Source organism: Lycium barbarum, chromosome 6 (genome assembly GCF_019175385.1).
Source record: "Lycium barbarum isolate Lr01 chromosome 6, ASM1917538v2, whole genome shotgun sequence".
NCBI classification, from domain to species: Eukaryota; Viridiplantae; Streptophyta; class Magnoliopsida; order Solanales; family Solanaceae; genus Lycium; species Lycium barbarum.
The window spans coordinates 92,156,187-92,178,757 of record NC_083342.1 but is presented as its reverse complement, the minus strand read 5'-3'; the positions used below and the strand labels follow the sequence as shown (position 1 = coordinate 92,178,757).

At 39.3% G+C, this 22,571-nt stretch overlaps 1 long non-coding RNA gene across 1 annotated transcript; it reads left to right on the top strand.

The window, feature by feature from the left end:
• The first annotated feature begins 2,345 nt into the window (after positions 1–2,345).
• LOC132644830 (uncharacterized) lies at positions 2,346–21,713 on the top strand. The gene is made up of 3 exons (XR_009583929.1): positions 2,346–2,524; positions 2,998–3,062; positions 20,364–21,713. It is a non-coding gene; the product is annotated as an uncharacterized LOC132644830 (long non-coding RNA).
• The last annotated feature ends 858 nt before the right edge of the window (positions 21,714–22,571 follow it).

Below are 22,571 nucleotides of genomic sequence, written 5' to 3'. Positions count from 1 at the left end.
CTAAATTGGAAACTTTTGTGAGGACTACAAATACCCCTTGGTTCTCCCTTATATATAGTAGTAACGTAAAATTGAGGTCAAGCATGTATTATTTAATTTTATGCATGTCCTCATTGATTTGATACTAGAAGGCTGTTATTTTTCATGAGTTTTAGCTAATTTTATTTTACTAAAATTTCAGTAATTAAATAAAAGAATACCGACAACACCTTTAGAATAAATTTCAGATATACCACCGTTTGTATATTTTGAAATGGATATTCACATATTCCTTATGGAGAATTTGAATTTGGATATAAAGTTAATTATATTTTTGACCATATAATTTTGGCAGCACTATAGATGGGTTACAAAAAACCAATTTCCTGTCTTCTTCGGTCTTTCAGAAATTTTGGTCAGTATATTAAGAGAATTATATTATTTTTCGTATTGCTTGTCAAGTTTCAAATAAATTACAATTTTTTTAATTTGATTCTTATGTTATGTAATAGAGTTTGGTCCTCATTTGTGCATATTCAGTTGCGCATTTTTTTTTCAGTTTATGCAATTGTAAAGTTTTATTTTGATTTAAGTTATTAATCTTTATTTGACGTTTTCTTGGAGATTAATATTTTAAAGGGCTAACCAAAATAAATTGAAGGACAGTAGTGTCATAAAAAATTCCAGATCTAATGAGGCTATGAGGAGTAGCCAAAACACTCTAAGACCATAAACTATTAAGTTCAGAAGATTTCATATGGTGTATGAAATTAAAATTTTGTGCATTTTTGCACATTTTCTATAATTTTTGGCAGTTTTTTCTGCATCATTCTGCAGAACTTTATGTAGATTTTTGTTATGCTTTTCGAAATTTCTTAAGAAGTCTTGCATAAAGCGAATATCGATTTGCATTTTTTCAGTTGCATTTTGGGGATGACTTTTTTGCTATTTTTCGGCTTCGCATAAAAGAAATAGTTATTTGTACTGCGAATGAAATTATACCATGTATGCTTCTAGTTTCAAATGGAATAGATTAGTCTAATATGTTGCCAAAGTAACCTCTATTAAATAAAATTTATTTATTTTGAACATTAAGAATGTTTTGTCTATGCGAAATAATTATGCCAAAGGAAGATTATTTTGGCCAGATTATGGACAGTCATGAATATGTGATACATTTAGTAATATCATGTTGGAAATATGTCGGTCCAAAAAAAGACATATTACTAGGCCGTTTTGGTAGTCAATATTTATGAATTATGTATAAGAGTACCACTTAAAAATTATTATTTATGTACAAATACTAACTAATAATGTTGTCTTAGGTACGTTCACACATAATGTTTGACCTCACGTAGTTTATTTCAATCACTCAGAGTCCCCGGATAATCAATAAATGAGCTGAGCATTTTGAAAGCCTTAAATGATTTTCATAAATTGTCCAGATCAATATTTCTTTCTCTTAAAAGGGATTTTCATGCATCGTAAATTTATTTAGAAATTAATGAGTATTTTTAGGATATTTTATGAGATTTTGTTAAATTTAATTCAGAGATAGAGGGGGGGGGGGGGGGGGGGGGGAGGGGAGAGAGAGAGAGGGTTCTCATTTATTTAATTATTTATAATTATCAAAATATTGCAAATACTTCATTCTCTTTTTAATATTTGAAAGTTTGAATAATTTAAGTAATTAACTATTTAACCCTTTAAACTTCTGATTTTTATAGGCACGATTGCCCAAAATGTTTCAATTAGGTTAATTAATTAATTAAGTGATAATTACTGCAAAATTGATCCTTTTATATAAATATATTTTTTGCCTTGGCCATAATTAATTTAATCAGTTCATAATTTAAAGAAATTAGAATTATTTTGCAAAATCTGCCTGTCAATATTTTATTTGAAATAATCGGTTTAATTTAATTTCAAAAAATTGTTAATTAGGCCAAAAAGGCCATAATTGAAATATGCATGCTAGGTTAGAGTTAATTAAGGTCATTTTAGGCCCATTAATATTTTGGCCGACTTTTTAAAATTAGTTTAATAAAATAACTACGGCCTAATTGTTCCTATAATTAAAGCTTCTTCATTTTTAATATTTTTTCTAATTATTCCTTCTTATGTATTAGATATACATATGTATACACCAAGTATACATATATGTATACACTTGGTGTATACATAAATCCATAGGGCCTTTTTAATTATTTCAGATTCTCGGACCGACTCCATTCCAAGACGAGGACCTGGCCCAATTCGTTAATGAAGTACCCCCACCCTTTATTTTTCATTTTTTTTCATTTACTCTTTTGAAATTAACCCCCCCCCCCCCCCCCCCCCCCCCCCCCCCCCCCCCCCCGCTTCTCTCTCTCTCTCTTTCCTTTTTCATGAAAAACCCTAGTAGCCGTCTTTGATTCCCTCGTCTCTCTCATGCCAAAAATGGCGTATTCACAGAGATATGATCACATGCACAGCATCTGCATGATCGTTGTGGTGAAAATATCAAAAGTTCACTCGACTACATGACTTCTTTTACCCGAATATGGTATAAATCCTTTGTTTTTAGATTTTAGTCAAAGTCGTCATTTTCTTTTGCTTTAAAGTTTATTTTGCTCACATTTTTACTATTGGTTCTTGATTGTTGGATCAGATCGACCCAAGAAGGGTCAGATCTGACCATATGTTGGCTATGCCTTAGATCTGGGTCGTTGATTTGTTGTTTACTGGGTTTGATTGTGAAAAGGGGTTTTATCCCACATCGTTATTGTTGGTTTCAGTTGAACTTTTGGGGTACCCTCTTACAAAAACAAGTTTTGGAAGGTGGAAAAAATAGTAGAGAGGAAATAAAAAAAAAATTGAAAGGAAAGAAGTTGGAAAATTTCAAATTTTCAAAGGCTTCCTAGTAAAAGAATGTTTTTTGTTTTTTTTTTTTTAAAAACAAAAACTTGACTGAAATAGTTGGGTTTTTTCCTAGTTAAAATATTTGTTCTTACTTTATATCATTTTTGTGTGGTTGAGTTTGTTGAGGTTTGGAAGCACAAAGGCTCACAAATCCATTCTTTTCCTGGCTGCACATATAAAAGGTAACTCCTTATTCATATTCTTTTGTTATTTAGAGTTTTCCTTGTTTAAATATATTTATGTTAGTTAGATTAGCTTATGGTTTAGTGTTTGTTCATGATGGTTCCCATTTGCTAAAAAGAACTACCTTATTTAGTTCTATGCTTAAATTTGTGGTTTGTTTAAGGTAAAAACAGCAGTAGAAGTAAAGTGAATGTTGCATTGAAATTCATTCAAGAAATAGACTGCTTGAATCCTCCTATTGGTTTGTTTGTTCATGTGATTCTAGTATTCCTATGTTTGCTGTGAAAGGATGTGGTTGAAATACTTTAAAAAGTTTCATGTTGTTCCCCTTTCTTCCTTCCTTATTAAAGTCATATTAGTTTGCTAATTATAATCCTAAGTAGGATCAATGTAGTGAAGTCTAATCCTAGGTGTTGTTTAAAGGAAATAAGGCAGTTCATGTGTTAGTTGGGATGAGTATGAATAGATTTCCTACAATGTGTGCTTGTGCTCCTAATTTGAAATCACATCTTCTTACTAATTAGTCATGAATTACTCTCTCTTGGGAAACAAAATCTCTTATCTGGATCTTCTTGACTATGGATGATTGAATTTAACAAATTGGTTTAGATAGAGCTTCTGGTGTGGTTTTTTTTTAAGTGAATAAATACTTAAGTATAAATTGAACTTGTTTGCTGACTTTCTTTTATGAAGATGTAACAGTAGAATGATTCCGTTTTTCTTTTTTTCTCTTTCTTAAGTGGTCTTGCTCACATAAAACAGAATAAAGGTAAGGATTGATAACAATTTGCTCTTTTCTATTAAATAATACTCAGATTAAAGAGAATTAGGTCCAGTTTGAGTTATGTGAGTTGGTAGACTGTTAATGACAACACCTGTGATTACGATCTCATCTAGTGTAAGTCAGATTGTGTAATTGTCTATGACTTGTAACAAATGTGTGCTAATTGTCCATGACTTATAGCAAATCCTAGAACCATTATGATTAAGGTATTTGAGTGTGAATTCTATTTCCTTTTTGGTTTGATCAAGGCTTGGCTTTCTTGTCTGAATTTGTCGCCTAAACATATGGTGTTCATAACTTTCTCTGTGTGGATTATGTCACAAGTCCTTCACCTGGAAATAGTCTACTCCTAAAGGTTCAGAGTCTGGTAAAAAGGGAAAATGGAAGGAAATAACTAACTCTAAGGAATATAGGACTAAGTTCCCATTTGAAGGTTAATTAAAGTTAATCTAATTGGTAACTAACTAATAGGTTGGCTGTCAATCTGTAACTTGTTCATCACCATGTTGAAATTGAAAAGTATAAAAATGGAATGAAATAGTGTCTAAGAGAGAAGTTTGTTCTCTTATTTGTGATTTCCTCTTGTTGGTCCTACCCCTATTAATTATTTTACCTAAAGGGTGAAGTAAATTTAATATGAAAAATGGACTGATATGCCATATTCTTGCATCTGTTTTGTTCTTCATCCATGTATGGGTCTTAATTTGGTAAATGATCATAAGTGTCCTAATTTCATAAGCTTAAGGGTCAAAAGAAGAATGAAAGGAAGCAGTCTGGTCTTGATTTGTCCAAATCCTAAACAGTTTGGAGACTGAGGCTTTTGTTTGAGACATGAATTCTTTTTGTTGCTTTCATGTGTGCATGGATGATGCAGTAATAATAACCTCTGGTCTTCAATTTGTCTAGGCTTAAAAGTGGAAACAAATAAGAAAAACCTTATGATTCTAGTCTAAGTAAAAGAAAAGTATAAAAGGACAGAAAAGAAGGAAAACAGTAATTGAGAACTTAAGAGAATACTTGTCTTTGACTTGTGAACTGTCTAGTCTCTTCTGGTATGTGCTAAAGGGTAATAAAAGGATCATAATTGTAGAGGTTGAGGTTGAAAACCACTTGGCTAGATGGGGAAAGTCTTTTAAAGACATCTTAGGAGAGGATTGAGAAAGGGTCAAGCATCACTTGGCCCATAGTATCTTTCTTTCCAAATAAAAGATTGTCATAGTATTCCTCACAAGCCTATAGGGGTATGACCTCCTACCTTTGCACCTTTGGTGTTTCCTTGTCATTTTGCTCAGTTCATTGAATCCTAAAAAATGAAATATCTAGTGCACTTATTAGTTGTTCATTAGGATTGATAACCTGGTCTTGTTGTATTTGTTTTGATGTGTCTTAAGAAAAATGGTTGGATCAGTTTAGATGATGTATGATGATTTGAAAATGTAATAAAACTGGAAAGGCGAAAAGCTGTTTTCAAAAGAGAATACTATTTTTTTTGGAAAATAAGGTAAAAGAATTTTATGAAGATGATATGGTAATGTATAACAGATCCTTTAACATTTCGTTAAGTTAGGATCATGATTTAAACATTTATGTGGATTCCGTGTGCATTGATGTGGGTCCAACCTGTGTTTGAAAGATGGTTTGTTCTCGCCTTGTATCCTAAGTCATAATAATGTCTTAAAAATAAGGAAGTCAATGGTTTGCATTCATTCAAGGTGGCAGTACAGGGTGAGGGGTATATTTGACCCTTTTCTTTGTAATACTTTAGACAATGCCCTGTTTTTCTTTTCATTTTTTGAGATATGTTCTGAGCTTATTAGTCTAAAAAGGGTCTAAGCAGATAAAAAGCTTAATTGGTCATGTGGGATAGGTGCATTTTCCCTTCTGTGCAGTATTAAAATCAGCTAGGGGTGTGACGTACTTGCCCAGTTCTTCTGAAGGAGTGAAAGCTATGGGTAGACCATTATTTGTGAATTTGTCTAAATCATCTGCATTCCTTTTAAAATCAACTTGTTTTTTTGTTTTTTTTTTTTGTTTTTTTTTTTGTTTTTTTGTAATAGAATAGAATCAGGAGCAAAGGTCTGAGAAGAAAAAAATTCAAAACTCTGAACTTAATAAAAAATGAGAGACTTCTGTGCATCTATGGACTTTTGGTCCTTCTACTTGCTTAGGTTGTGTCTGAAAATATAGCTGCTATACCTAAGGTTGTATCCTACATGGAACCATCAAAACTTGCAAAGTCTCTTGGCAGTTTTCTACAATTGATCCTAATTTGGTTTTCATTGTTGCTTCTGTCTTAAACTGGATTCTGTTGAGAAGGAGTTCAGCATCATATTAGTAGATGGCAGTTTTCTTTATAAAAAGAACTTTGATTTTCACCTATTTGGACTTGTCACATCTGCAGTTTGGTTTTCTCCTGTGCATTTCCTGCATTTTTTCTGTGAGGATCACCTACACTTTTAAGACATAATTCCTGAAAAGGGCAAGGACCTTACTTGAACTGTGCACAAAATGTCTAGGCTTATTTGAGGATTTTGTCTAAACAACTCTGCATATGCTTCATGAATACCAAGTCTGTTGTGATTATGCCCTTTCTAGAAGCTGTTTTTTTTTTCTCATCCTTAGGTGCCTTTATACTCTGCCATGTTTACTTGATTCAACATTGTAAAGACTTGTGTTATTTACATGTGGCTGCCTGTGTTGTAATTACTTGGTTTAAGTTTAGTTGGGCTATATTATGTTCATGACAGAATCACTTTCTTTCTTCCATGTTTAGGACATAAGTGATGTTTTGGCTTTGGTTTATTAGAATAACTTGCCGGTTAGATCAATTCATACATTCTCTCCTTGTCCCATCTGTTCTTGTTGGCTTTTAATTGCTCCAAACATGTATATTGGACTTATCCTATTTAGTCTAAGCAATGTGTGTGTGTATGTGGATCTACGTCTTCCATGGTTGTTGGTTGAGAGGCAGTTTAGGTAAAGGGGGGTCTAGTTTGAACCCTTCCCTGGTGAACAGCCATGCTGGAGGTTCATGAAACCTCTTGGAACTTATGCGGAATCAGGAATAAAGGAGGGTGATGACTTGGCCTTCCACCACCTATTTTGGGGTTTGAGTTTAAGGACATGGAACACACATACGCCCATCACATGAGCCTATGAATAAATATGATATGTTGCTTGTACATGTGTATATTTTGTATAGAATAGGACTTGTGAACAGTAATGCAGTGTGTATATTGTGTGTGTATATCATGTGTATGATAGGAACAGTAAAATATAAACTAACCGGGGGCTTTTTTTTTCCTCTCCACTGCAATCAATAATCATGTAACAAGCTCAATAGTATCATGAGAACATCAAGAACTTTAATCTTTGGCATCTCTAGAAATGGAATCATCATCATCATAAAGAACACTTATTGACAATACCATAGGAGCCTTGAGAATTATGAGTTCCTAGCACTTCTAGGAAATAGGACATTATGGATATCATGTATGAGTTCACAAATAGGGAATCATGCCTTTAAAAAGAAAGGGTTAGCCGTAACATACCTTTACGTCTTCTTAACTATTTAACGTCCTCCTCCCAAGCCCGCAAATCTACATTCAAGAGGATTCATACTAAAGGTTGTCTTGAAAACACTTTTAAGTTCAAACTAGCCTAATTAACGAGCTAACGAAATTTGGACAGCATTTCCCCTATTTTATTTACTGCCACCATATTAAAAAAACAACTCCCAAACAACAATAACAATATCCACAATATCATAATCAAGAAATTATATTCAATTTAATCTCAAATTTATCCAAAATCCCTTTTCAAGTTCATTTCATAGGCATTTTCTTCACTTCAACCCTTTATGACTTCTCCACTTTCATTCTTTTCCTTTCCAAGAGCTACTAAACATTTATATCAACTCAATCATGTAAACAATAGGACGAATATACCTTATAATGGAAGAACCTCACCTTGCTCAACTTTTTCCAAGATTAAGTTCATCACCACCTTGAAGAGAAACAAGAACAATCACCTTCCATGGATTCTCTTGGGGTTTTGATGTTGATCTTCTCTCTTGATGATATTAAAAGGTTTGTAATGTTATGGACCCTTAAATAAATCTCTAGAATTGTGAGGAAATAAGTGTGGTATTTTGGTATGAAAATGGAATCTTTTGGGTTTTAAAAAGGTGAAAAAATCGCTCCCCCGCACCAAATTGCGATGGAGATGCAGCTCAGCATATTTCATATGCCGCCACATCTCCCCTCCTCTCATTATGGAGGAGGTTGGGAAGTGAGGGCTGCCAAAGGTGAGTTTACAGCCAGTTTCCTGCACAACAAACTCAGTTTGCGGCCGCAAACTGGACCATAAACTCCGACTTTCACGAAAACGCGTTCTTTTCGATTTGTTCAACTTTCAATCCTTATGGAACCTTCTTCGAACTTGTATGAAACTTAATTAACCATCCAAGGGCCCTATATCTCCCCCTCAATGTAATTCTAAGCAATGTATAACTCAAATGATATGAAATCTTCCCAAAACATGACTCAAACTCCAATTTCTTCAACAAACTTACTTTCACCCATTCATTTAACTCTGAAACCTTAAGGTACACACTTAAAATTATCAAATATCCTTCTTAACCTTATAAGGGCTTAATTTTCACTTTAGGATTTCATTAGTTCACTCATAATGCAAAACAACACGAAATTTCCAACGTGTAACATTCCTCGCCCCTTAAGAACATTCATCCTCGAATGTTATACTCTTAGGGATTCTACAAAAATTTCGCCAGAGTTTCCCCTATAAATATGCCACTACCATCGTGCCACAATAACCCAAAATATACAATGCCTCATAGGGCTACAACAACAACAACAATAATGGCCACACACGATCAAGAAATCATCAAAAGGAAGCATTACATACCTGAAGACAATGGTGCCTCGGTCTGAACCTTCTCTGGGAGTGGAAACAGATGTGGATACCTGAACTTCATATCTTCCTCAGCTTCCCAAGTCATTTCTTCTCTATTATTGTTTCACCATAGAACTTTAACTGAAGCTACATCTTTAGTTCTGAGTCTCCGAACTCGTCTATCTAGAATCACAATGGGAACTTCTTCATAGGACAATTTCCAGTAACTTGGACATCATCTACGGGTACAATTCTGAAAAGATCTCCAATACACTTGCGAAGCATTGACACATGGAAAACTGGGTGAACCGACGCCAAGTCTGAAGGTAGATCTAACTCATAAGCCACCTAGCCAACCTTGCCAGCTATCATAAGGATAAAAGGTTGTCCGGAATTAATAGAGGTGTTAGCCGGACATTAGGATAATAAGGAAATGTTGTTCCGCTTCGGCGAAATTGAGATGACTCCGACCTTAGAGGAGATTAGGGATGTCATAAACAGCAATGGAACTTGCCTAAGGAGACGACACAAACCAGATCACCACCTGTTATTTCTATAGAGGCCCACAGTCGGCCAGATCATGAAGTTCCTTGCACTAACTGAAGAACCCTGGGCGCGAGGGCTCACTGTAGCCTTTAGACATTTGTATTGGAGATTCGGAGATGCCACCGGATATACTCTATATCAGAGAGAGTTCAATAATAGATTAGAGTGGGAAGCCGTTAGACTCTTGGCGCCATAGCCCTGCTAGGCATTATGGTGTTTCCACAGGGCGATTCGATGGCCATAGACACTCGAAGGATTTACTTAGCCCATGCTATTTTTTATGGTTTAACCAAGGACCAGGAAACAAGGTACTTTGACTTAGCACCCATCATCCTGGCAGACATATTTCGGGCTTTGGACAAATGCCGAAATGGTTTCTGATACTTCCAGGGATGTGGTATGTTGTTACAATGGTGGATTATCAAACACATCAACATGTCTACGGAAGCCCAGTATTTGAGCAACCACGACAGGGTAGACTGGCTTACAAACTATTGGTTGAATCTTGCTTACATGTCTAAAGGGTCGTGGGCTGGCTTCTTTGAGGAATTGACTGAAGGTAGAATCCAGTGGATGTTTCCTGAATCCATATCAGAAAATGTGATGGTTCAGGACAAAAAAATTCCTTTTGTGCCTTTATCCGAGGTTCGAGGAATCCGCCTTTATTATCCATATCGGGTTTTGAGGAAATTTGGTAGGAGGCAAGTGATAGCTCAGGTAGAAAATCCTGAGCAATTCAACATTAAGCACACAGGGCAGAAGATCAAGAATGCGGGGGTGATCCTCAGAGAATGGAATGGCCACGTGAGCTGGGGTCCAGATACTTTAGTACCAGACAGGTTCGAAGCAGGGTGCGACCCAGGGTATCATAAATGGCTACAGGGGCACCTGGCCCGTGCATCTATCCTAAGTCCCGCACCTCTTCACGATGCCCAAGAAGAGGAACGTCTAAAGAAAAGTCTGGAAAGCACGAATAAGCGCCTGGCCTGGATTTTAGAAGAAACAGATCCAGTAATAGTCCGGATGGAAATGTACCAAGCACGGATTCAGATTCAGACCACCTTTCGGTGGGTGAAGAAGGCCAGGACAAGCCAGGTCTCGACATTAGCCGCTTCAGGAGACCCTGTTGATTTACTGCTTTATATTCAGCCCCTTGTCGGCTTCATCATATTTGTAAGCCCTTCGGGGAAGATATTTTATTACTATTTTATTAACTAATGATGAATTTTCGGGGCAATGGTTCACTTTCACAAATGGTAGTTACATGCTTCAATCTATTAGGAGATCCTTAACTCAAAAAGGTTTTAGGAACGCGAATAGTATAAATATCTGCCACATTATATGAATGCTTGCTACATGCTTCACATGCCTACTTGCTATGTGTGTTATCATATATTAAGGCTTGAGTACATTTGATCCAATGTTCTAAAACTACATACCAAAAGAAAAACCAAAAGCTTAAAACTTACCCAAATTTATCTCCATGAAAAGTTGACTTACAATGGCAAATCAGGGAGCACAAGAGATTCGGACTCTGGGAGAAACATCAGAAATGCTGAGAGATAAGGTGCTACAAATGGAGAAGCACCTCCAAGAAATAGGGAGGAAAATTGAAGAAGTGGACCGACTGCCAGAGATGGTTGGGAATCTGCCAGAGGGCATACCCCATGAACAATATGATGGGAATGTCTCAGAAAGGGTAAGGGATTTAGTGCTGAACTATATACCATTAGAGAGGAGGCCCATGACTCCTAGAGAAGGGACTCCAGGAGGAAGAAATGAAAGCCAAGGAGCTGGATCAGATCATTGGGTAATAGAGTCGGACCCCCAAGAGGAGTCAGAGCCCCAACAGGAAACCTCTGAACCCATTGAGGAGGAGGAGCCAGAAGAGGGAGAGCCTCAGAACATGGAGGAAGAGGAATTGGGGCCTATTAGCATAGAGACTGAGGGGGAGGAAGAAGAACCATTTGAGATGTTCCCTGAGTTTGCAGAGGTGGAGAATGATGCCAATGAGGAATCTCATTATTATGCCCCAACCAACGAGGTATCTGACTTCTATGCACCCTCACCCATGTTAGTACCTGCCACCTCCACCATGGCATCAGAGAATTTCGGAAGGGTGGGCCCTTCTGAACCTGCTTGGTGGGGAATAGCCTTCAAAGCCCATTCCTCCCCATTCAGAGTGGCCCCACGGCTTGTTACCTGTAAGGAGGTATATGAAAAGATGGTTGCCACAGGAGTGACTTGCACCACTAGGGCTAGATTGGCACCGCCTGAGTTGGTGTATGCATACAAAAGGTGCCCGTTCGACCGTAGCCAAGCTAGTCATGCCCTGAATGAGTGTCTGGGTTGAGAAGAAGAATTTGTAGTCTGATTGATGATAGGATCATTGGAACTTTATGGGGACCACACACCTTACTAGTTCATGACCCTATTATCCCTGGAGAAGGAGTCACTGTTGGCACTCATATGTAGCGATATGATTTCATGATCTTCGAGGAATCATACGCCCGCATATTCTCAACTCTGGCTAGTCTAAGGAAGATTAGACCTGTGGAACCTGCCCACGAGCCCGCGCCATTAGGGTCTACCAGGAACAAATTTTGCTTGTATCATACAAGAGCTATGGGGCACGACATAGAAGAGTGCCACGCATTCAAGCTCGAACTTAAATACAAGATCAGTACATGAGAGATCTTGGTCATCTTACCACCACAGTTCTGAGAAGGAAGGAGAATAAGAGAGAGTGAGTTCGTAAGGACAGCGACTCGTGGGACTGTATTTTTGGGTAGATAATAGGTGTCCCCATTTTTTGGACATAAAAGGTTACCCCCTCCTCCCCATAAATATTGTAAGGAACCGCGCCGACCTAATGTCCCTATGGAGGGATACGCAAGAAGCCTTAGCCGGGCCTGGTCTGGGGATACCTTAGCTAGGTTTAGCTTAAAGGGTATTTAAGAAAATATATATATCCTTCTTTTGTAAAACGAACTACAATAGGGCCTGATTTTCCTTGTTGGGATACGTAGGCAGTCTACGTAAGACTCGGCCCCTACATAATATAAATTACAATTTCCCCCCATTTGGTTAACTTCTATAATAAGGAAGTGTTTGCTAGAGTAAGTAAGCCATAAAGCCCACCGGACCAAGGTCCACCCAAACATCAAAGACCATAAACATCCAAACCTTTAGAACAAAGGATCAAAAGTGTTCAAACTTAATATATGACTTTATGTGCTATGTGGGCTTTAAATATCAATGTATGATATCTTGCTTTCATACTTTATGATCAGTAACTAACTTTGTCTACCTTTGAGTTATTTGTATCTTATAGAATGAGGCCGATTAGTGTAGTACTGAAAGCTGGCATACTTCACAAGATCAAAAGTCGCGTTAGCATCCCTCGCAGACAAAGGCAAAGAGAAGATGACTGGTACTCCTGAGAACGGAACTGAGCTCGCTCTCCGTGACGGAGATGACCAAGACCCACAAGAGGTATCATCTCAAGAAGATGTGATTGCGACACTACTGACTGCCGTTACGGCTTTACAAGAAAAGATAGTCAGGAATGAGGCAACGAATACGGGCAAGAATGCCTCGACAGAGGAAAGAAGGCCTCCCCTCTATTCCCTTCCCTCAGCTCGCCGATACCCAATCACTTCCCTATATACCCACCAGGAACCATCCTAGCTCCACTAAGCTCCCTACACCAACCCAAACCATATTGGAAATTCCTACCATACTCCCCCACCAACAAAATACACCCAAATCCCAGGGACCACTCACTCAGTTCCTTCTTACCAGGTTCCTCATCCTATTCTCATTAACTTGGCGAGCCAATTACGTGCTCCAGCTCCACCAACTGGGCAGACCAACACTGTCCCACTCAACTATACCACCCACTAGGTCTCATTCTTCACGCCCAACATCCCCAGTGAATGGTCCCCAAGGCATAGGGAGCTAGATCATTACGAAGAAGTGGAAAGAGCCTGGAGAGCTGAATAGGATAAGCGGGAAAGAGATATGGAGAAAAATATGGAGGAATTACTAGAGAAATCCAACAGGTCTGCAAAAAAAAGGCTACAAGCCTAAGATATGATGACCTGTGCATGCATCCAGATCTGAACCTACCAGAAGGATTCAAGATCACAAAATTTGAGATGTTCAATGGAGCAGGGAATCCCAAAGCACACCTCTGATCCTACTGTGACCAATTGGTCGGAGTAAAGAAACATAAACCTCTAATCATGCGATTATTCAGTCGTATCCTAATCGGAAAAGCCGCTGAATGGTTCACAACTCAAGATATACGTCAATGGCACACCTGGGAAGACATGACAGAATCCATCATGGAAAGATTCTGCTTTAATGTTGAAACAGTACCAGACCGCTATTATCTTGAAAAGGCCAAGCAGAAATCAACAGAAAACTACAGGGAGTTTACCAGCAGGTGGAGGGTCGAGGCAGCCCGCGCGCAACCACTAATATGTGAAGGAGAACTATTCTCTGTCTTCATCAAGTCCCAAGAGCCTGATTTCTACGACAGAATGTTGTCCATGGCTGGAAGAACGTTTGCTGAATTGGTCAAAATGGGAGAGGCTATAGAAGATGGTCTCAAATCTAGAAAAATAGATAGCGTCTTCAACAAGGAAGTTGGACAAGCTACTACAGGAATCTTCCGCAAGAAGAAAGAGGACGTGCCAAGTATATCCCACATTCCAAACCCAAGCCCAAAAGAATCACAATCCGCCCACATAACTACACCCCTCATAAATGATCCAACACTTGTGTACTACGCACAACCAAGCTTTACCACCACTGTACAGGCTTACACGATTTTGCCTAGTGTCCGTGTGTCCGCTCCCACTTACCAAGCGCCACCCCAACAAAATTACCGCTCAATAACCTACCACAAGAATATCAACCACCTTAGAACTACTAAAATCAACCGCCACCCCCGACATACAATGCCCCACGTCCTGCTTTCAAGAAGAGGCCAGTGAGGGAATTCACAACGCTCCTTGAGCCTAGGGATCGTCTCTTTGAAAGGCTATTAGCTACAGGCTTAATTCAGAAGGTCCCACCGAAACCAGCACGGACGGGAAATAGGTTTTACAGGGTTGATCAAACTTGTTCCTATCATTCAGGAGGAAATAGGCACAGCACAAAGGACTGTATAAACCTCAAACACAAAATCTAAGATCTGATCGATAAGAGAGAAATTATTTTGGAAATCGCAGCTCCCAATGTGAACACGAATCCGTTTCCTAATCATGGAAACAACGGAGTCCATATGATTGAGAGAAATGAGGACTAGGAAGCTTGCAGAGCATTAAACCCCAAAGCGGTCAAATCCCTGGAACACACAGTAGCCTCCCTCACGCTCCAAGAGCGTCCAAATTTCAAGGTTCTGGTCCCAGGCATCGGGAGCCATGAAAGAAACATCGAGATTCAAAGCCCTAATTCCAGCACCCGTGGTAGCCCAGGTGGCATAATAAATTTCTTCCAAAAAGCCAATCACTGCACAAGTAGCTATGACTCAGGGCATGACCCGCTCAGGGAGGTATTATACACCTAAAGAGTTAGCTCATAATGCCACAAGGAAGGAAAGCACAAAAAAAAGAGCAATAACTGAAGGAGAAGTGGAGGATTTCTGGCGGCGTATGCAGCCAAAAGATTATCCATTATTGAGCATTTAAAGAAGACACTGGTGCAAATATCGGTGTTGTCATTACTAGCCAGCTTCCCATCACACAAACAGGCTCTCATGAGAGTATTGGATGATGCACACGTACCACCTGGTACAAGAAGCGAAGATTTGGCCGGAGTGGTAGCCTATATCATCGGAGAACAAAAAATCTACTTCTCAAAAGAGAATTTGCCAGTAGAAGGAACCCCTCACAATAGAGCCCTTAACATCGTCGTGGAATGCCATGGAAAAGCAATAGGTAGGGTGCTGGTGGACAATGGATCAGGCCTCAATACTTTCCTTGTCACCACATTGACTCATCTTGGTTGCTACATAGGCAAGATTTGTCAGAGTGGGACAAATGTCAGGGGATTTGATGGGTCTCTAAGTTATTCCCTTGGAGAGATAGACCTACAAATCCAGGTTGGACCTGCCACTTTCACAGCAGAATTCCAGGTCATGGCAATCACCGCCAACTACAATATGCTCTTGGGAAGACCCTGGATACACTCCACCGGCGCAATTCTATCAACTCTGAATCAAGCCATAAAATTTAAATGGCAAAGACGGGAAAATGTGGTGGCAGCTGAGAAGGATACTCAGAGGTATCCTTAAAACATCAATCCTATGATCAAAGGGAGCTATTACTTACCAAAATTTCATTTAGAGGAATACGTTGAGGCCACTCATGTGGAGGAAGAGGTTGGTAAGCCCATGTCGGCGGTATACAGAGTGATTGCCTCCACTATATTGAGGAATGGTTTTGAAATGGGAAAAGGTCTGGGAAGAGACCTCGGAGGGATAACAGAGCCTGTCTCAATCCCAAAGGAAAATTACCAATTCAGTCTAGGGTATACTCCTAGTGAAGACGAGCTTACAAGGGAAATAAAGAGAGAGCCCAGAACAAGGAACATGTTTTGTCCAATTCCGGGTCTGTACCAGTCATTCCCCACAAAGATGCTGATGCTGAACGAAGAAGAAACTAGCGGGAGTCTCGAGTTGTTGTTCCAAAAAGAGAGATGCTACGCGGTCATTGAAGAAAACCAAAAGACACCCAACGTACGCAGTCTGAAGCCAGGAGAGCGCCTAAATAATTGGACGTCCACCCCCCTGTTGGCTCCTCGTAATAACTATAATAAAACAATCAAAAATGTCATGACGTGTCGTGAAATGAACGAGGAAAACTGACAACAAGAATACGAGGAGTACGATGAATCAACAATGATGCTAGAGGGATTGGTAGAAGAATAGGAAGAATTAGAAGAAAAGAAGAAGCCGAATATGGATAAAACTGAGGTGATCAACCTCGGTAACGAAGAGGATGTCAAGAAGACACGGATTAGTGCTCATTTGGGAGCTCCACAAAAAGAAGAGCTCGTAGCTCTATTAAAGGAATATGTGGATATCTTCGCCTGGTCATACGTAGATATGCCAGGTTTGAGCACTGAAATTGTAGCCCACATATTGCATATTAAGGAAGGCTTCACTCCAGTTAAGTAAAAGACCCGGACATTTAATCCTGACATGAGTATCAGGATAAAGGACGAAGTGGAAAAATAAATCTAGCCTGGAATAGTGGAGGTGACGTCCTACCCACTGGGGTGGCCAACATAGTGCCAGCACCCAAAAAGGACGGAAAGATTCTAATCTGTGTGGACTACCGCGATCTCAATCGGGCCAGTGCCAAGCATGACCTACAGTCATTTGTGGATTGTTTCACCGGGAACCACCAGATACTCATGAAAGAAGAAGATGCTGAAAAGACAGCCTTCATCACCCTTTGGGGAGTCTACCATTACAGGGTAATGCTGTTCGGCCTTAAAAATGTCGGTGCCACGTACATAAGAGCTATAACTACCCTGTTAAATTATAGGATGCAACGAGAGATTGAAGTCTACATGGATGACATCATCATAAAATAAAGGGAAAGCTCATAACATACTGTGCATTGCGTAAGTTCTTCGACAGACTTCGCCAATTCAATCTAAAACTGAAAACTGCAAAGTGCGCGTTTGGAGTGCCTGCAGGTAAATTGATGGGATTCATAGTCAGTCGTAGGGCATTGAACTAGACCCTACCAAGATTAAAGCAATTCAGGAGCTCCCACCTCCCAAAACAAAGAAAGAAGTCATGAGCTTCCTGGGAAGGTTGAACTATATTGGATGATTCATAGCCCGGTAAACTGCGATTATATAGCCAATCCTCAAGTTACTCAAAAAGGAAGCTCCCACAAATTGGACAGAGGAATGTCAAGAGGCATTCGATAGAATCAAGAGATACCTCTCCAATCCTCCCGTCTTGGTGCCACCCAGGCTAGGGAGTCCTCTGTTACTGTATTTGTCGGTATCAGAGAAAGCTTTCGAGTGCATGCTCGCCCAGCATGATGAAAAGGGCAAAAAGTAACATGCCATCTACTATTTGAGTAAGAACTTCACCTCCTGCGAAGCGCAGTATACGCTTGTAGAAAACCTGTTGTGTTTGAACCTAGTTGCCCAAAAAACTGAGGCACTACCTATCAGTGTTTACCACTCACCTCATATCTAGAATGGATCCGCTGAGATATATTTTTCGGCTACCGATGCCCATAGGAAAATTAGCTAAATGGCAAATGCTGCTAAGCGAATTCGACATGGTGTACGTGGCGGTAAAGGCAATCAAAGGACAAGCCCTAGCGGACCTGCTGGCAGAAAGTCCCGTGGATGATAAACTGGAACCATTACGGACCTTCTTCCCAGACGAGAAAGTGATGGCCATGGAAGAATAGGTGGTGGAACCATATTCGGGTTGGAGACTGTTCTTTGATGGAGCAGTCAATTGCAAAGGATCAGGCATAAGGGCGGTGCTAATATGGAAAATAGGGCAACACTACCTGATGGCCGCAAAACTCAACTTTAGATGTACCAACCACGTGGTGGAATACGAAGCATGTATTCCAGGCCTCGGGATAGCACTGGACATGAAAATACAGGAGTTGTTGGTAATCGGGAACTCCGATTTTCTCATCAATCAAGTGAAAGGAAATTGGGCAACAAAAAATGATAAGATACTCCCATATGTAAATATGGCACAAAGAATGTGCGGAAGATTCAAGAGTGTTGACTTCAGACATACTCCAAGGTCTCAGAATGAGTTCGCAGACGCATTGGCCACAATAGCATCTATGATCCAACACCTTGAGAGCACCCATATTGATCCATTAGAGATCACACTGAGAGAAGAGCAGGCTCACTGCGCCCATGTAGAGGCCGAGCCGGATGGCCGACATGGTACGCCGACATTAAGGCCTATCTGGAAAAAGGAGAGTATCCCCCAGAGAGTTCGGCAAATCAAAAGAAGACCATCAGGATATTGGCTAATGGTTTCTTCTTGAACAAGAAGTACTATACAAAAGGACCCCTGACATCGAGTTTCTCAGATGTGTGGACACCGAAGAGGTCACAAAATTTCTAAAAGAAGTGCACGCAGGGGCATGCGGACCTCACATGAATAGATTCGTCCTTGCTAAGAAAATCTTGAAGACAGGATTATTGGATGACCATGGAACATGACTCCTGAAATTTGTCCAAAAGTGCCATCAGTATCAGATACACGAGGAAGTGATCAAGGTTCCACCCACAGAATTACACACAATGAGCTCACCCTGGCCCTTCGTGGCATGGGGAATGGACGTTATACGACCCATCGAGCCTTCAGCCTCCAACAGACATCGCTTCATCTTAGTCGCCATAGATTACTTCACCAAATATGTAGAAGAAATTTCCCACAAATCAGTGAGCACGAAAGTCAAAGCCGACTTTGTCAAAAATAATCTGATATGTCATTTCGGTGTGCCGGAATCCATCATCACAGACAATGGTGCAAATTTGAACAGCCAGTTGATGAAAGATATCTGTGAGCAATTCAAAATCACTCACGGGAACTCTACTGCCTATCGGCCATAGATGAATGGAGCCGTAGAGGCTGCCAACAAGAACATCAAAAGAATCCTGAGAAAAATGATCGACAACTACAAGAATTGGCACGAACAACTATCTTACACTCTGTTGGGATACAGGACGACGACCCGAACCCCTACTGGGGCAACCCCCATACCTCCTTGTCTACGGTATAGAAGCAGTCATACCTGCAGAAGTAGAGATCCCTTCACTCAAGATCATCCAAGAGGCAGAGCTAAAAGATGCAGAATAGGTTAAAAATCGTTATGCACAACTGGCCATGATAGAGGAAAAGAGAATAGTGGCAGTGTGCAATGGATAGCTATACAGATAAAGGATGTCTAGAGCCTTCAACAAGCGGGTCAGAACTCGACCTTTCCAGATCGGACAACTCGTACTCAAGCGAGTCTTCCCTCACCAAGAGGAATATAAAGGGAAATTCGTGCCAAACTGGCAAGGGCCATACATGGTCAGGAAAGTACTCTCATGAGGAGCCGTAGTCCTAGCCGAGATAGACGGACAAGAGTGGCCCAAGGCCATCAATGCCGACGCACTTAAGAGATACTACATTTAGAATTCTATTTGCTTGTAATCATACCTTTTGCTTGTAATCGTACTAGAATAGGCAAAAACTAAATCATCTATGTAATGAACTACGCAATGACCTGAATTCCCCACGGTGGGATACATAGGCAGTCCATACTGGACCCAATCGCTTTATTAGTCAAACCAAAACTCAAATACTTTATTCTAAACTACGTTCGACCTGAATTCCTGCTGCGACAGGATACGTAGACACTCTCGAGCTCGGTCGTCATAAAAGAAAAACCAAGAAACCCCTAGGGAACCTCAGACACGATAAGGCGGGAATAGTCAACAAGATCAAGCTTGCAAGGTTCAGTACAGGAACCAGACAGTATCAACCCTACATCGGGGCAGAATTTTTTAGGAGATCTCAAAAATTCCCATCAGAAACAGTCAACTAAGAAAGGGACAAAGTAAAGCCATACACTGGGGCAGAACTTTTGAGAGGACCTCAAAAATTCCCGCTTAACAAGACAACACAGGGACATCCAGAGCGAGTCTTGAAATTGGGGCAGAATTTTTGAAGAAGACCTCAAAATTTCTACCAATACAAAAGTTAGCAATCATATCTCCGAAAAGAACCGGAAGACCTCGTTCGAAGAAAACGCACGTTATGACACATAAAAATGAAACAATCATTTGCCTTTTAAGAAAAAATAATGTGCGTTTTATAAATTTTTACTCTTGATTTTCAAAGCAAAATATATAGCATAATTACGTTCCAGAAAAATCTCTCGAAATACCGAGCCCAAGAGGGTTCGAAGGAGCATCAAGAGGAAACACCAGGCAGGAAGACAACAACGCTAATCAACTTCTTAGGAAACTCACAATTTTTCTGTGGATGCAGGCTTTTCTTTTACAGGACAGTAGATACACCACCAACTAGCTTACTCACAACAAAGGCGAATGGCAAAGCCCAAACGGTGGAGAAAGACCCAAAAGGGTCATAGCAGAGAATGGGTATTAAAGAGACATCTGACCGCGAGAGTGACGGATCAAATGAGCGTAAAGATAGATCCGACGAAGAGGGTCACACAAGGAATGAATGACAAAGATGTATCAGACCAAGAGGGTCACAATGGATGGGCATACAGATACATGCGACCAAAAGGGTCATGACAAGCACAAAGGGCATATCTGGCCACAAGGGTCAACATCCAATACAATGAAGGAAAGAAAAATTATCCAGCCACAAGGGCCATAATTGTCATCTGCCTGCCGAGAGGGCTATTCATTTATTTTGCCAAGAGGGCCATCTATTTATTTCGCCAAGAGGGTCATTCATACAAGCAAGCCAAGAGGGTCATTCATACAAACAAGCCAAGAGGCCATGCATAAAAATAGCCAAGAGGGTCATTTATACAAACAGCGGAGAGGGCCATTCATTTAAAAAACCCAAGAGGGTCATTCATACAAACAGCCAAGAGAGCCATTCATACAAACAGCCTAGAGGTCATTCATTCAAACAAGCAAAGAGGGCCATTCATACAAACAGCCAAGAGGGTCATTCATTCAAACAAGCCGAGAGGGCCATTTATCTAAATTTCCACAAGAATATCTGCATATTTTCAAATTCAGGAGAGAAGCACACAACCGCCCAAAAAGAAACCGGTTGCTGAACCAGATCTAGACAAATTGAGGAGCAAACGTGTAACTTTTTCTTACGCAGCCGGTCAAGATATGGTGCCCATGAGAGTCAAGCTTTCCGGCCAGGATTTGGAAGGACATGGAATACACATATGCCCATCACATAAGCGTACGAATAAATATGAGATGTTGCTTGTACATGTGTATATTTATGTATAGAATAGGACTTGTGAACAGTAGTGCATTGTGTATATTGTGTGTGTATATCATGTGTATGATAGGAACAATAAAATATAAACTAACTGGGGTGTTATGTTTTATTTTTCCTCTCCACTGCATGGCCACTTGGGCCGAGGTCCAGCCACCCTATTGGGTTAAAGGCCCAATAGGGAAAATTCTATCAAGTGTCGTTGAGTCCAAAAAAAAAAAAGGGAAGCTAATATATTGAAGGCCCAGTCATGGGTAAAAATGACATGAAGGCCCAACCATGGGTGAGAATGGTTGGGGCTTGGTACACCCCAATTTACTTTCTTCATTATATTTTTCTCTACTTATTTAAAATCATTTCCTTGTATTGTATTCATTATTTGTAAAACCCACAAACATTATTGGAACTATTACATTGTAAATTAGGCATCTTAGGCAAAACGGTGCATATGCCGTTTAGATTGACTTTAGCACCTAAAATGATCTTTTTAAAAATCTAGAAAAATGCGTACTGATTTTGAAGATTAAAAATGGAAAAACAAACTGCTTTTGGTCTTAATAAATGGCGAACCAAAGAGGTTTTTTTTGGAAAAATAGAGATGGTATAACGTATGAAGATTTTCAAGTTAGGCGAAACTATGTTGATTTTTTAAAAAACTGTTAAAGTGTTTCCTTTTTTGGGTTTTGAGTTGGTTATAAGGGAAAACTACATATATAATCATGTTAAGGAGAAATATTTACGAAACGTGACAATAGTTTTCCTTATTTACAAAACATAATGATATATTACGAAACATGATGGATTTTCATATATTTTTCATTTTTTTTTTCCAGAAAATATATATATTTTTTATATATTTAAAAAAAAATTGCCTCAATTTTTTATGTATGAAACATGTATGAAATGTGTATATGTGAGCGAAATTTTTAATATAATTTTCATACACAAAATTGTGAGCTAAAACTTTAAGCTTTGAATATTGTATGAAAGTTGTTACAATATTGTGAAAGTTGTACTAATTTTTCAGAAACCTAATATGAACTTTATATACAAAAAATGGGAATGAAATTCTAAGTCTTGAGCGACATATACACATTTCATACCATTCTCATGCATAAAATTTTGAGCGTAATGTTTAAGCCTTGATCGAGATATACACATTTTATACGTTCTTCATACCTAAAATTTGAGCGAACTTTTTAAGCCTTGAGCAAGATATACACATTTCATACACAAACATTTGAGCGATTATTTTAAGTC